Source organism: Saccopteryx bilineata, chromosome 12, assembly GCF_036850765.1.
Source record: "Saccopteryx bilineata isolate mSacBil1 chromosome 12, mSacBil1_pri_phased_curated, whole genome shotgun sequence".
Taxonomy (NCBI): Eukaryota; Metazoa; Chordata; class Mammalia; order Chiroptera; family Emballonuridae; genus Saccopteryx; species Saccopteryx bilineata.
Genome location: NC_089501.1, coordinates 2,015,955 through 2,029,452, shown reverse-complemented (window position 1 = coordinate 2,029,452; position 13,498 = coordinate 2,015,955). Strand labels below are relative to the sequence as shown.

The 13,498-nt window shown below is 39.2% G+C and overlaps 1 protein-coding gene across 3 annotated transcripts in view; it reads left to right on the top strand.

Moving 5' to 3' along the window:
- Positions 1-13,498, top strand: part of ATG5 (autophagy related 5) — a 161,629-nt gene that overhangs the window by 63,378 nt on the left and 84,753 nt on the right. The window lies entirely within an intron of this gene.

Here is a 13,498-nt window from a genome sequence, read left to right as displayed (position 1 = left end):
GAGGTTCAAGGCTGGGGCTCTGGGCCTGAGGCTGAGGACCCACCCTCTCAGGGCAACCCTCCCTGCAGTGAGAGTCCCTCTGGACCTTCAGCCTCCTGAGCGAGCGAGGCAGTCCTTTTTTACGATTCTGGCCTTCCTACCAGTCTCGTGGTAGCTTCTTCGGCGATTATTGGTTATCAATTCCTCTTCATTTAGTCCAAAGTTGGTTTTTAAGATGATTGTTCTTAAATTAAGTTGTAATCCAGTTTGGTCCTAGGAGGTTGCAGTTGGAACATCTGCTTTCTCTGTCGCCATCTTGGAATCTCAAATTGAGTTTTTTTTGTTTTTGTTTTTTGTATTTTTCTGAAGCTGGAAATGGGGAGAGACAGTCAGACAGACTCCCGCATGCGCCCGACTGGGATCCACCCAGCATGCCCACCAGGGGCGACGCTCTGCCCACCAGGGGTCGATGCTCTGCCCCTCCAGGGTGTCGCTCTGCCGTGACCAGAGCCACTCTAGCACCTGGGGCAGAGGCCAAGGAGCCATCCCCAGCGCCCAGGCCATCTTTGCTCCAATGGAGCCTTGGCTGCGGGAGGGGAAGAGAGAGACAGAGAGGAAGGAGGGGGGGTGGAGAAGCAAATGGGCGCTTCTCCTATGTGCCCTGGCCAGGAATCGAACCTGGGTCCCCCGCACGCCAGGCCGACGCTCTACCGCTGAGCCAACCGGCCAGGGCCTCAAATTGAGTTTTATTAAATTGAACTTAAAATGATACATTGCTAAAATACATTTTATTTCACTTTTTTATATATCTATAAATTATATTTGGAACTATAGGGGGTCCTTGGAATATGACAGTCTCAACATACAATGTTTTGAGTTTATGACGCTCCCTCCCGTAATAACTTAAAAAAACTGAGACATGAATGTTTTGGATTAAGCCATTAGCATTGTATTTGGGCAGACTAGTTTGATTGCACATGGCAGTAGAATATGCAGTAATGCGGCATATGAGTGGGGAGTTGGTGTCCCCCAGCACAGTTACCTACGCCATTTTGGACTGTTAAAAGTGAAAGTGTTTTGTTTGTGTTAGGCTAGGGTGTGTCTTGACTTACACCAAAATTGGGGTTACGTCACTGTTGTAGGAATGGAACTGTGTCGTAACCTGAGGATCCCGTTTTATGTTTGGTTTTGTTTATACTGGTAATGATTGGGCTTATATACTCAGTCTTGTGTGCGGTGTCCTGTGGATAGTAGAGACCTTGATAGTTTATTTTCTATTTTTTCAAAAGGAAAATAATTCATTTAGGAAATTTTTAGTGGGGTGAAGGTTGTTTGTGCCAAAATGTTATCATCTTCATTCAAATAAATTGGTGAAAGGTGGGTTTACTAGTTAATTTGTTCCTTCTGCTGTAGGATGCCCTTTGCCATCCTTTTTCTCTGTGTAACTTCTACTTAGACTTTAATGCTCCTCTGTCTTTTTTCTTCTTTTCCCAAGTAAGAGGAGGGGATATACTGAGCCAGACTTCCACATGCACCCCTACCAGAATCCACCCAGCAACCCCCACTGGGGGCCAATGTTATGCCTATCTGGGTCCATGTTCACAACTGAGCTATTTTTAGTGCCTGGGGCAGAGGAGCCACAGAGACATCCTCAGCACCCAGGGGTGATGTGCTTGAACCAGTTGAGCCATGGCCGCAGGAGGGGAAGACAGAGAGAGAAGGGGGAGGAAGAAAAGGAGAAGTGGAGAAGCAGATGGTCACTTCTCTTGTGTGCCCTGAGTAGGAATCAAACCTGGGACTTCCACACTGCGAGCCGATGCTCTACCAGCCAGGGCTAATGCTAATCTCTTTTGTCACCTTCTTTGTGAAGCCCTCCTTTTTAGGCAATCAATAAATATTTATGAACATATAACATGTGCCTTGCACTATGCTAGGAGCTAGTTGTCACCCAGTGGTGATTGAACAGACATGGATCCTGTCTTTGTGGAGCTTACAGCCAAATGGAGGCAGAACTATTGTTTCATAATGTTGTGGTTTCTTGTTCATTTACATGCACTTTTGCTCTTATTTCATCATACTCTGTAATAGTTACAGTTTATATATTCTGCTAGAATATAAATTCTTTCTCATGCAGTGTTTCCCAACCTTTTTTGTGCCATGCCCCACCTTAACCTTTCTAAAATTTTTATGTCCCCCCATGTAACATACATAATTTTTAACATTAAAAAATTGATTTGTTCACTTAATAAACATAAATGATAGGTTCTAGGAAGAAATCACTATGAAATTGTTAACAAAACACAGTAAGTAAAATTTCAAAACATATAATGAAAAACAAATTTAAATTCCAAATAATTTTAATACAGATTTTTCTATATTAATTTATTATTTTAGCAAGTTTTTAAAACGTCCGGGGTTCCCCGCGGCAGACGGCACACTCCGCGGTGAACCCAGGACGAAGTTTACTTGACGACGCCAATCACCCAGTTGATATTTTGGTCTCGTCAAACGAAATTATACTTAATAATTATTTACTGCAATTATTTAAGAATTGCATTTTTTGTTAAATTTGGCACCGATATCTAGCATTGCATTTACATGGCCCGGAGTGAAAGAGTTAAAGTCGTGTCGAGTCCATTTTCAAATTGCCCCCCTTAACTATCGAATTGCCCCCCTGTGGGGCGTGGGTCCCACGTTGGGAAACACCGTGTTAGAGTATATTATACATTTTAGTGTGTCCAGCACCTATTCTAGTCTTAGGCATGGATCGGACAAAACATTGTAAAGACTGACTGAATGACTCCTTTATTTTATTCCTTTCTAATACTCAGGAAGTCATATTAACAGCTTTTTATAAAGTTTAATATTAGTATAAAATCTTGGAGGTGCCTTGTTTAAATTTATTTACCAAAATAGATTTTATATTTAAGAATTTTTCCATCCAAAAGAAAGTAAAGTCTTATTATTTTGTGTTATCAGAGATATTTCACCTTTTGATTAGTATAATTGCAAATTGGTCAAGATTGAGACATAGCAGATGGTAAACTTATTTACTCAGAACTGCACATGTAGAGCATAACAACTTGATATAAACAATTTTTCAATACTTTCAAATGCTAATTTTCATTTTTCAGATCTCTGTGAAAGAGAAATAAAAAAGCTTTTGAAATCAAGAAAACTCTTTTAAGGCAACTCTGCCTTTCAGTGTTTAATGGATTTTCATTTTAGATATAAAAGTATTTAACCTCCCTGTGCAAAAGTTAGTAACCACAAAAAAAGAAAAGAAAGTAGCATTTTTATTATTGATGAGGCAGTTGTCACATGTGCAGACTGTTTTGTATTAAATGTCAAGCTGTTTTTCTTATGAGCTAGAGATTTGAGGAAATCTCTAAAAAATATGTTGAATATATGTTAGTTTTCAACCTTAATTTTCTGTATATCCCAAAAAAAGAAATGATGGCGTTAAATAAATTCCATTGACCTTCAAATAAATGTAGGTTTTGACTGCTAAATATGTTGAATAGATACATTGTTTCTAAAGTGTGCTTAATCTCTTTGAGCTAAGTATAGTAGTGTTTTAAAGAAATTATTTGAAAGTGTACCCTTCTAATTTATAACTGATTTTCAAGAAGAAATAGTGATTAGCTAAAGATGATTTTTATAGCAGGTCATAATATTTTGAAAGTACTTTTGCTTGGTAGATGATATAAAAGAAAGGCAGTGATTCTAGCTCTTTAGAGGCTTGTATGATAAAGACAGTTGGATTGTAATTACATTGCTTTGTTTTTATCAGTTGCATATATAGTAGAATAAATATTTGACTGAGAATCTGTTGTTCAAAGGAGCATTAGACATGATCTTTACTTTGACATACTTATCAGTTAATGGCCATGCAGGTCATTTTCCTCTGTAAACTGGAGTTTCCTTATAAATGTGAAGGTGTTAAAACCTCACAAGACTCAGATTCAAGGACTGTAAAGTGGTAATCACATATACCTGATGTCTGATGATTAGATATTCTCGATTCCAGAAGAACTTCATGGCAGACTAATTAGCATTAATAATTTCTCTTTTTCCCTTTCTCTTTCCTTTCTTCCCCTTTCTTATTTTCCCTCTTCTTCCCCCTTCATGCCCTTTTCTCCCTGTCCCTTGTAAGTAGGACTTAAGTGGAAGGTAGTAGATAACTTGCCAGAAATGTATGGTGTCATAGTAAAGAGACTACTAAAACAGAGACGTGTTTTTTGACTCGACTGTAAGAGTGATGATGTAGAATATGATGTGATAATGTTTTGGCAGATGAACAGCGAATGAAAGCGAGGGAGCAAGAGTGGAAATGGAAAGACTCTAGTAGTCAATCCAGCCATAAGATGATGGTAGCCTTTAGGATGACAATAGTGTAACTGAATGAGATGCTTGGCCTCTCTGACTCCATTTTTTTCAACCTGCTTTGTTTCCATGTTCTTCAGGCTAATAAATTCTGCCTGTGGCTTGAGTTTTATAAAAGCAGTCTCTTATTAGAAGGTGCCTATACTGAGAAGATAAGGGAAATGTATACAAAAAATAATGATTGTTTATCAAAGATGTGCAGGAATGCCTTGCAAAATCTTCCTCAAGACACCTGCTGGCACTCAGGTGTCTGTGGTTGTCAGTCACTTCTTGTCCCTCTCATTTCCCCTTCCCTTGACATAAAAGAAGCCTGAACTTTGTACTTTGGGAAGGTAGATTTGAGGATTAGGTCTCCCATCTTCTCAGCTGGCAGCTTCTCGATCAATATACCTTTCTATACTCCAAACTCTGATATTTTGAGTTTGGGTCTTTTGAAGTGTTGGGACACAGGGACTTTGGACGAATAACAGTAGTAGAGATGGATAAAATTCAATGAATATGGAGCTTTATTTGGAGGTGGAATTGACAGAATCTGTTGTTAGATTGGATGTAAGTTTAGGATGAAAAAAAGGAAAGAATCATTCCTGGGTTTTAACTTGGGCAGTTAGATGGATAGTAGTGCTTTATAGTGTGATATAAAATAACTAGGTGGAGGATAGGTTTGGGATGGGGAACAAAGCCTAATCAAGAATGTCAGCTTTGAGGTCAGAAGTTTGAAATGTCTGAGACATTCATGTGGAGATGTATTGGGATAGGTATTAAGTATTGTGGGTGCCAATAGATGGAGAAGGCTTAATAGATTTGAATCAAATGTTGCAGCTTCTAATTTCATACTTGTTTACTTTCACAGTAAATGCCATCTGTTTCATCTTTTTCTGTTTGTTTGTTTTTGTGTTTTGGGGTTGTTTTTTTTGTATTTTTCTGAAGTTGGAAATGGGGAGGCAGTCAGACAGACTCCAGCATGTGCCCGACTGGGATCCACCCGGCACGCCCACCAGGGGGCGATGCTCTGCCCATCTGGGGCGTCGCTCTGCCGCAATCAGAGCCATTCTAGCGCCTGAGGCAAAGGCCACAGAGCCATCCTCAGCGCCCGGGAAACTTTGCTCCAATGGAGCCTTGGCTGCAGGAGGGGAAGAAAGAGACAGAGAGGAAAGAGAGGGGGAGGGGTGGAGAAGCAGATGGGCGCTTCTCCTGTGTGCCCTGGCCGGGAATTGAACCCGGGACTCCCGCACGCCAGGCCAACGCTCTACCACTGAGCTAACCACCAGGGCCTGTTTCATCTTTAAGGTATGACAGTTAATCTTCCCAGTGATACAAAGCAATGAAACATGGAGCAGCCCCTTATATCCTGGATGCTTTGTGATTCCTTATATCTACTGACCATCACGTGCTTTTCTTTCTGCATATAGCAGTCAGTAATTTCTAATTTTGTTCTGTCTATAATACAATAAGGTAAATACAGAGTGTCCGTAAAGTCATGGTGCACTTTTGACCGGTCACAGGAAAGCAACAAAAGACGATAGAAATGTGAAATCTGCACCAAATAAAAGGAAAACTTTCTCAGTTTTATACCTATTCAGTGCAGTTCGATGTGCTCACACATATTTTTTTAGGGCTCCTTAGGTAGCTATCCTGTGTAACCTGTACAGACTTGTCACTGACTGATGGCCTACCAGAACAGGGTTTCTCCACCAAACTGCCGTTTTCCTTCAACTGCTTATCCCACCAAGTAATGTTATTCCTATGTGGTGGTGCTTTGTTATAAGCGCGCCGATATTCACGTTGCACTTTGGTCACAGATTCTAATTTAGCGAGCCACAGAACACACTGAACTTTCCTCTGTACCATCCACATCTCGACTGGCATGGCCGTGGGCTGCTCCGCTGTATACACGGTGTTACATCATCATCTGCACATGCGCACATGCTGCCACATTGTCTTACAGAAACTGGGAGGGTTTTCCTTTTATTTGGTGCAGATTTCAAATTTCTATTGTCTTTTGTTGCTTTCCTGTGACCGGTCAAAAGTGCACCATGGCTTTACGGACACACTGTAGGTTCAGTCTGAAGCCATGTGTGTGGCATTCAAGAATGAACAACTTTGAGAAATTTGCTTAAAGCAAATTTGTAACCTGCTTGAGCATTTAGTTAAGTTTTGTGGAACAAACAAGCATTTTACTATATTACATGTTTTAAATCAGCCCCATGGTGTTCCACATTTTGTAATTAAAACTAATGATGGAAATCTAAAAAGTGTATGCATTGGTATTTTAATATAAAGCCATAAAGATACTTTGCTAGACTTCTGGAGAAATATTGCTGTTGGAAATTATGTGATGTAAGTGATTAAACTTGGCTATAATTTGGATCACAGCCTTTTACAGTGCTTTGGGTATACTTGGCAGTGAATATCATGGATAATAAAACTTGCTAAAAACATTTAGGCAGTTATTTTATAATACACTACAAATTATACTAACATAAGATTATTGGAAAGAGTCCATTAATAACAGTGAATGGTCAGACATCCCAGAGTTCATCAATAGAAGGGAATGCAAAATTGTGTATATGAGATTTCATTGGTATATGTATAAATCTATATAACTAGATTGATACTTCAGTCTAAGCTCTGATTAGTAATTGGAAATATTTTTAGTGAACCCATGTTGCAGAAATACAAAGGTTTAGTTTATAATGTCCTTTCAAAATATTTCAGATTATCTATAATAAAAGAACTATCTCACATCTTTTATTTATATTTGATCCAGTTAAAAAACTTTAAAACAATTGATGCTTTCTAACATACTATCATTTTTTTCACCTAAGTTTGGAAAGGTACAAGAAGCTTTTTCTTGTGATTATTGGTATACTATATAAAGGAAATGCAAACAAACATCTGTTTGATTGATAATTATCACTCTTGGAGTCTTGGACATCATTACAGCATGAGTCATGGTTTCTGCCTTAAAAACACACACACATACACATATATATGCATATAGAGTTTAACTTATTTTTTTTAATTTTTAAAAATTTAAGTATAATTGACATTTAATATATTAGTTTCAGGTGTATAACATAATAATTAGTATTTGTATACATTGCAGAAACGATCACAGTAAGTCTAGTTAATACTCACTACCTTACATAATTAGAACATTGTTTTTTCAGTAATAAGAACTTGTAAGATCTACTCTCAGCAACTTTCAAATATGCACTATAGTATCATTAACTGTAGTTGCCATGTGGTACATTATGGCCCCAGAACTTGTTATAACTGGAAATTTATACCTTTTGACCCCCTTTAGTCATTTCTTTCACCCCTCCACCCCTGCTTCTGATAACCATCGTCTGTTCTCTGTGTGTCTGAGCTTGTTCTTTTTTATTGTTTTGCTTTTGGTTCTTAGATTCCACATATAAGTGAGATTATACAGTATTTATCTTTGATTCATTACAAACAAACACACCACATTTTATCAGTGGACATTTAGATTGTTCCCATACCTTGGCTATTATAAGTAATGCTGCAGTGAACATGTCTTTTCAAGTTAATGTTTTTATTTTCTATTTCCAGTAAATACCCACAAGTGAAATTGCTGAGTTGTAGAGTAGTTCTGTTTTTAATTTTTAAATGAACCTCCATACTGATTTCCTCAGTCACTACACCAATATACATTCCCACCAACAGTACACAAGGTTCCCTTTTTTCCACATCCTCTCCAACACTCTTTTTCCTTTTTCTTTTTTTCTTTTATTGTAGAGAGAGAATTCGATTTGTTATTCCACTTTGTTGTGTATTTATTGGTTGCTTCTCATATGTGTCCTGACCCAGGATCAAACCCACAACCTTGGCATATCAGGGTTATACTCTAGCCAACTGAGTTATTCGGCCTCAACTTTTCTTTCTTATCTTTTTGGTAATAGCCGTTCTGACAGGTGTGAGGTTATATCTCATTGTGGTTTTGATTTGCATTTCCTTGATGAATAGTGATGTTGAGCATTTTTTCATGTACCTGTTGGTCAACTATCTGTATGTCTTCTTTGGGAAAATGTCTTTTCAGATCTTCTGCTCATTTTAATCAGATTAGGGTTTATGTTTTGTTTTTGCTTTCAAATTGTATGAGTTTTTATATACTTTGAATATTAACTCCTTATCAGAAATATCATTTGCACAATATCTTCTCTTCTTTGGTTGGTTGCTTTTCTAGTTTTGTTGATGGTTTTCTTTTCTTTTTTTTTTTTTTTTGTATATTTCCTGAAGCTGGAAACAGGGAGAGACAGTCAGACAGACTCCCGCATGCACCCGGTTGGGATCCACCCAGCACGCCCACCAGGGGCAACGCTCTGCCCACCAGGGGGCGATGCTTTGCCCCTCCAGGGCGTCGCTCTGCCACGACCAGAGCCACTCCAGCGCCTGGGGCAGAGGCCAAGGAGCCATCCCCAGCGCCCAGGCCATCTTTGCTCCAATGGAGCCTTGGCTGCGGAAGGGGAAGAGAGAGACAGAGAGGAAGGAGGGGGGCGTGGAGAAGCAAATAGGCGCTTCTCCTATGTGCCCTGGCCGGGAATCGAACCCGCCCCCCCCCCCCCCCCCCCCCCCCCCCCCGCACGCCAGGCCGACGCTCTACCGCTGAGCCAACCGGCCAGGGCCTTGTTGATGGTTTTCTTTGCTGTACAGAAAAAAGCTTTTTAGTTTGATGTAGCCCCACTTGTTTATTTTTTGCTTTTGTTGCTTTTGCTTTTTGTGTCTGGTTCAAAAAATCCTTGCCAAACCTATGTGAGTACATATGCCTATATAGTTTAACATATTTTATTTTTTAATGAATGTCTTGTTCCAAAACTTAATTTCATGATTCTCTTTGACAGAACAAAAAAAGTCAAGATGTATTTACTTTTCTAATATTTTTTTGTTTTGTCAGTTAGCTCCTCATCACTTTTCTCTAGACCAGGGGTCGGGAACCTTTTTGGCTGGGAGAGCCATGAACACCACATATTTTAAAATGTAATTCCGTGAAAACCATAGAATAACCCATGTATGTTATGCATTATCCAATAAAAATTTGGCGTTGTCCCAGAGGACAACTGTGATTGGCTCCAGCCACCCACAACCATGAACATGAGCAGTAGGAAATGAATGGATTGTAATACATGAGAATGTTTTATATTTTTAATGTTATTATTTTTTTTATTAAAGATTTGTCTGCGAGCCAGATGCAGCCACCAAAAGAGCCACATCTGGCTCACGAGCCATAGGTTCCCAACCCCTGCTCTAGACCAGTGTTCCTCAAAATGTAGGCAATAGGCCAGAAGCACCTGCATCCCCTAGGAACTGGTAGGAATGCACCCTCAACCAGCTGAATCGAGCTCTGGGCTAGGTCCCAGCAGCCTGTGGTTCAGCAAGCTCTCCTATAAATGATTGTATGCACTAAATTTAGTTTGAGAACCACTGCTCTGGAGCTGTATTTCTCAAACCTTGGCTTTAGAGATATTTTGGATTGGATAATTCTTTGATGTAGGGTGGTGGTGAGGCTGTCCTGTGCACTGTAGGATGTTTGGCAGCATTTGTATTCTCCACCCACTCTCTAGAGCAGGGGTCCCCAAACTTTTTACACAGGGGGCCAGTTCACTATCCCTCAGACCATTGGAGGGCCAGACTATAAAAAAAAACTATGAACAAATCCCTATGCACACTGCACATATCTTATTTTAAAGTAAAAAAACAAAACGGGAACAAATACAGTATTTAAAATAAAGAACAAGTAAATTTAAATCAACAAACTGACCAGTATTTCAATGGGAACTATGCTCCTCTCACTGACCACCAATGAAAGAGGTGCCCCTTCCAGAAGTGCGGCGGGGGCCGGATAAATGGCCTCAGGGGGCTGCATGTGGCCCGCGGGCCGTAGTTTGGGGACCCCTGCTCTAGAGGCTGGTAGCTCACTACTTTCCACTCTCAATCATGACATTTAAAGTGTCCCTAGAATCACTCCACTTGAGAACCACTTCTCTGGAGACAGGGACTATAGAGTTAAAGTATTAAACTGCTTCTCCTTTAGGGTAACAAACCACTTACTGGATCCCAAAGTTCTGTCCTAGGTACTTTACATGAATTACTCCTGTTGTCACAACAGCCTTGCAGGGTATGTTTGAAAGTGTAAAGCCTGGGCCAACCCACTTAGGAAGTTTCTCATCTCTCACCAGCTCAGACTTCGAGACTCATTCAGACCAATTTGGAACTAGATTGCTTAAACAAAAGAAATTTGGCATATAAACAAATTAAAAAGCTGTTTTAACCAGATAATTCTTTCTTATACAGTGTGTCTGTAAAGTCATGGTACACTTTTGACCAGTCACAGGAAAGCAACAAAAGACGATAGAAATGTGAAGTCTGCACCAAATAAAAGGAAAACCCTCCCACTTTCATACCTATTCAGTGCAGTTCGATATGGGCTCACACACAGATATTTTAGGGCTCCTTAGGTAGCTATCCCGTATAGCCTCTACAGACTCGTCACTGACTGATGGCCTACCAGAACGGGCTTTCTCCACCAAACTGCTGGTTTCCTTCAATTGCTTATCCCACCGAGTAATGTTATTCCTATGTGGTGGCGCTTTGTTATAAACGCACCGATATTCACGTTGCACTTTGGTCACGGATTCGAATTTAGCGAGCTACAGAACACACCGAACTTTCTTCTGTACCGTCCACATCTTGACTGGCATGGCCGTGGGCTGCTTCTCTGTATACATGGTGTTACATCATCATCTGTGCATGCACACATGCTGCCACATTATCCTACAGAAATTGGGAGGGTTTTCCTTTTATTTGGTGCAGATTTCACATTTCTATCGTTTTTTGTGCTTTCCTGTGACCGGTCAAAAGTGCACCATGACTTTACGGACACACTGTATGTTGTAAACTTAGCCATAATTGTTTCTGGATGATGGAGATTGTTTCGCTTATGCTGAGGTGACTATTAAATGACAAAGGAATGAATAGTATGCTGTCATTTTGGTAAGACTTACACTTTTGAAGTAATGTGTCTTTTATATTTTTCCTTTTCCTTCTTTTGCTTTCTTTCACCTCCCTCTCCAGCTTTGCTTGTGGTGCTTGATCTGGTGCTGAGTATGTTAATAACACTTCTTCTGTCTCTCTTCCCTTTCATGGAAATTTATCTATTCTCTGACCCACTCCTTCATCATCGTTCTGGGATCTGAATGGCTAGGTTTTTGTTTGTTTAATTTTTCTTTTTCAGGTGAGAGGCAGGGAGATAGAAAGACAGACTCCTGCATGTGCCCTAGTTGGGATCCACCCAGCAATCCCGGTCTGGGGCCAGTGCTCTGCCCATCTGGAGCCATGTTCGCAACCGAGCCGTCTTTAGTGCCTGAGGCAGAGACTCCGTGGAGCCATCCTCACAGTGCTGATATGGTCAAGCCATGGCTGGGGGAGGAAGAGAGAGAGAGAGAGAGATGGGGAAAGGGGAGGGGTAGAGAAGCAGATGGTCACTTCTACTGTGTGCCTTGACCAGGAATCGAACCCAGGACATCCATATGCTGGGTTGATGGTCTACCACTGAGCCAACTGGCCAGGGCCTATATGGCCAGTAAAGGACTTAGCTGACCATTGTATGACCTATTCCCAGGTACCTGTTTCATGCACTTTTTAACACAAACATGGAAATTCCTTTATTGAGAATTTCAGAATTCCGAGCCTCTCCTCCCACTCTCCCTACCCCTGTGATATTCTGTTTACTTCATCTTTGCCTCTGCAGACTAGTCCTGATTTAGTGGCTGTGAGAATGAGTTCTGAATCTCAAAATTCTCTGTGTTAGTTATATCTTTTTCTGAACCAGGGAAGTAAGTGCAGTTCTATAATAATGCTAATATCTTATTCATTGCATGTCTTATTGTTTTAAAAACTGTAGAAAATTCAGAAATCCTTTTATGTGAATATCACATTTAAATATTATTAAACTAGGACAGTGTTTTAATTAACATTCAGAGAGCTGCAGGATTTTAACCCAAACACTAGAAAAGAAACAGCCCGTTAAAGAAAGAGCACAAAATAAACAAATTTGTTCATAAGTGTAGCATGTTCAGTCAAGTTCTGATTATTATCTTCAAAATGACTTTCTACTTAAGCATTCCTTCCCACAGGGTCCATTTAGGATTCAGACTATTCTCAATTCCCTGGCTTTTTTTTTTTTTTTAATATCTAGTGTGTTTCTGTCATTAACAGTAGGGTGATATCAGTAAAAGAGTATTTTTAATTGGAGTTAATTTTCATAAAATATTTAACCAACAAGATTTTACTTTATTTCAAATTACCATAAGTCTCACTCAAAACTAAGTTTCAAGGTTTTTTGGCTGTTTTTTATTTAAGTAGCTTCTTGTTTTTATTAATACACTCCTTAGATTTTCTCATAGGTTTGTTAAGGGGAAAGACTTTACATTTAGAAGTTTTCCCCTCAATATTTTATATCAAATTAATGATATTACACTCAAAGAATATTATCACACTCAAAAGAATACTGTGTGGGATTTAGAAATTTGAATTGTAAATGAGTAAGTTGAGAAATATAGGTAGAATAATATCAAATTTTAATAACTTCATTCTTGTTTTTACTGTTAGAATTCTTGGAAATTCTGATTAAATATTTGTGCCTTATAATTATGTATATCACCTGTCATCAAAGGCTGCTGTATATATTTAAGGTATTATTTAGCCCAAAATAAACTTCTTATGGGAAGTCACAAAGTATAGTTCATAAAGTATTCTGTGGGCCCTATTTTTTGAGGTATGTGTATAATTTTAAGAACCAATTTTGTTTTGGCAATGAGTAAATTGTTAAATTAATTTTGTAGTAAGTGACACCTGAATGATCCCAGTGGCTAAAATTTGAACCATGATTTTTCTGTTTCATTATCATCGTTCTTGTTATTTTTTAAAAGGTGCTCCTAATTGAGTGATGTGTTCAGTTGATCGATTATTACAATGCATTTCCCCTGGTTCTCATTGAAAAATTATAACTTAGTGCACGTGTTAAATATTATTTATATTTGCAGCAGTGACTGCTAACTGTTCAGTTTTGTCATCTATAAATTGCCAAAGGAGATGAAATTAGTTAAACTACTAT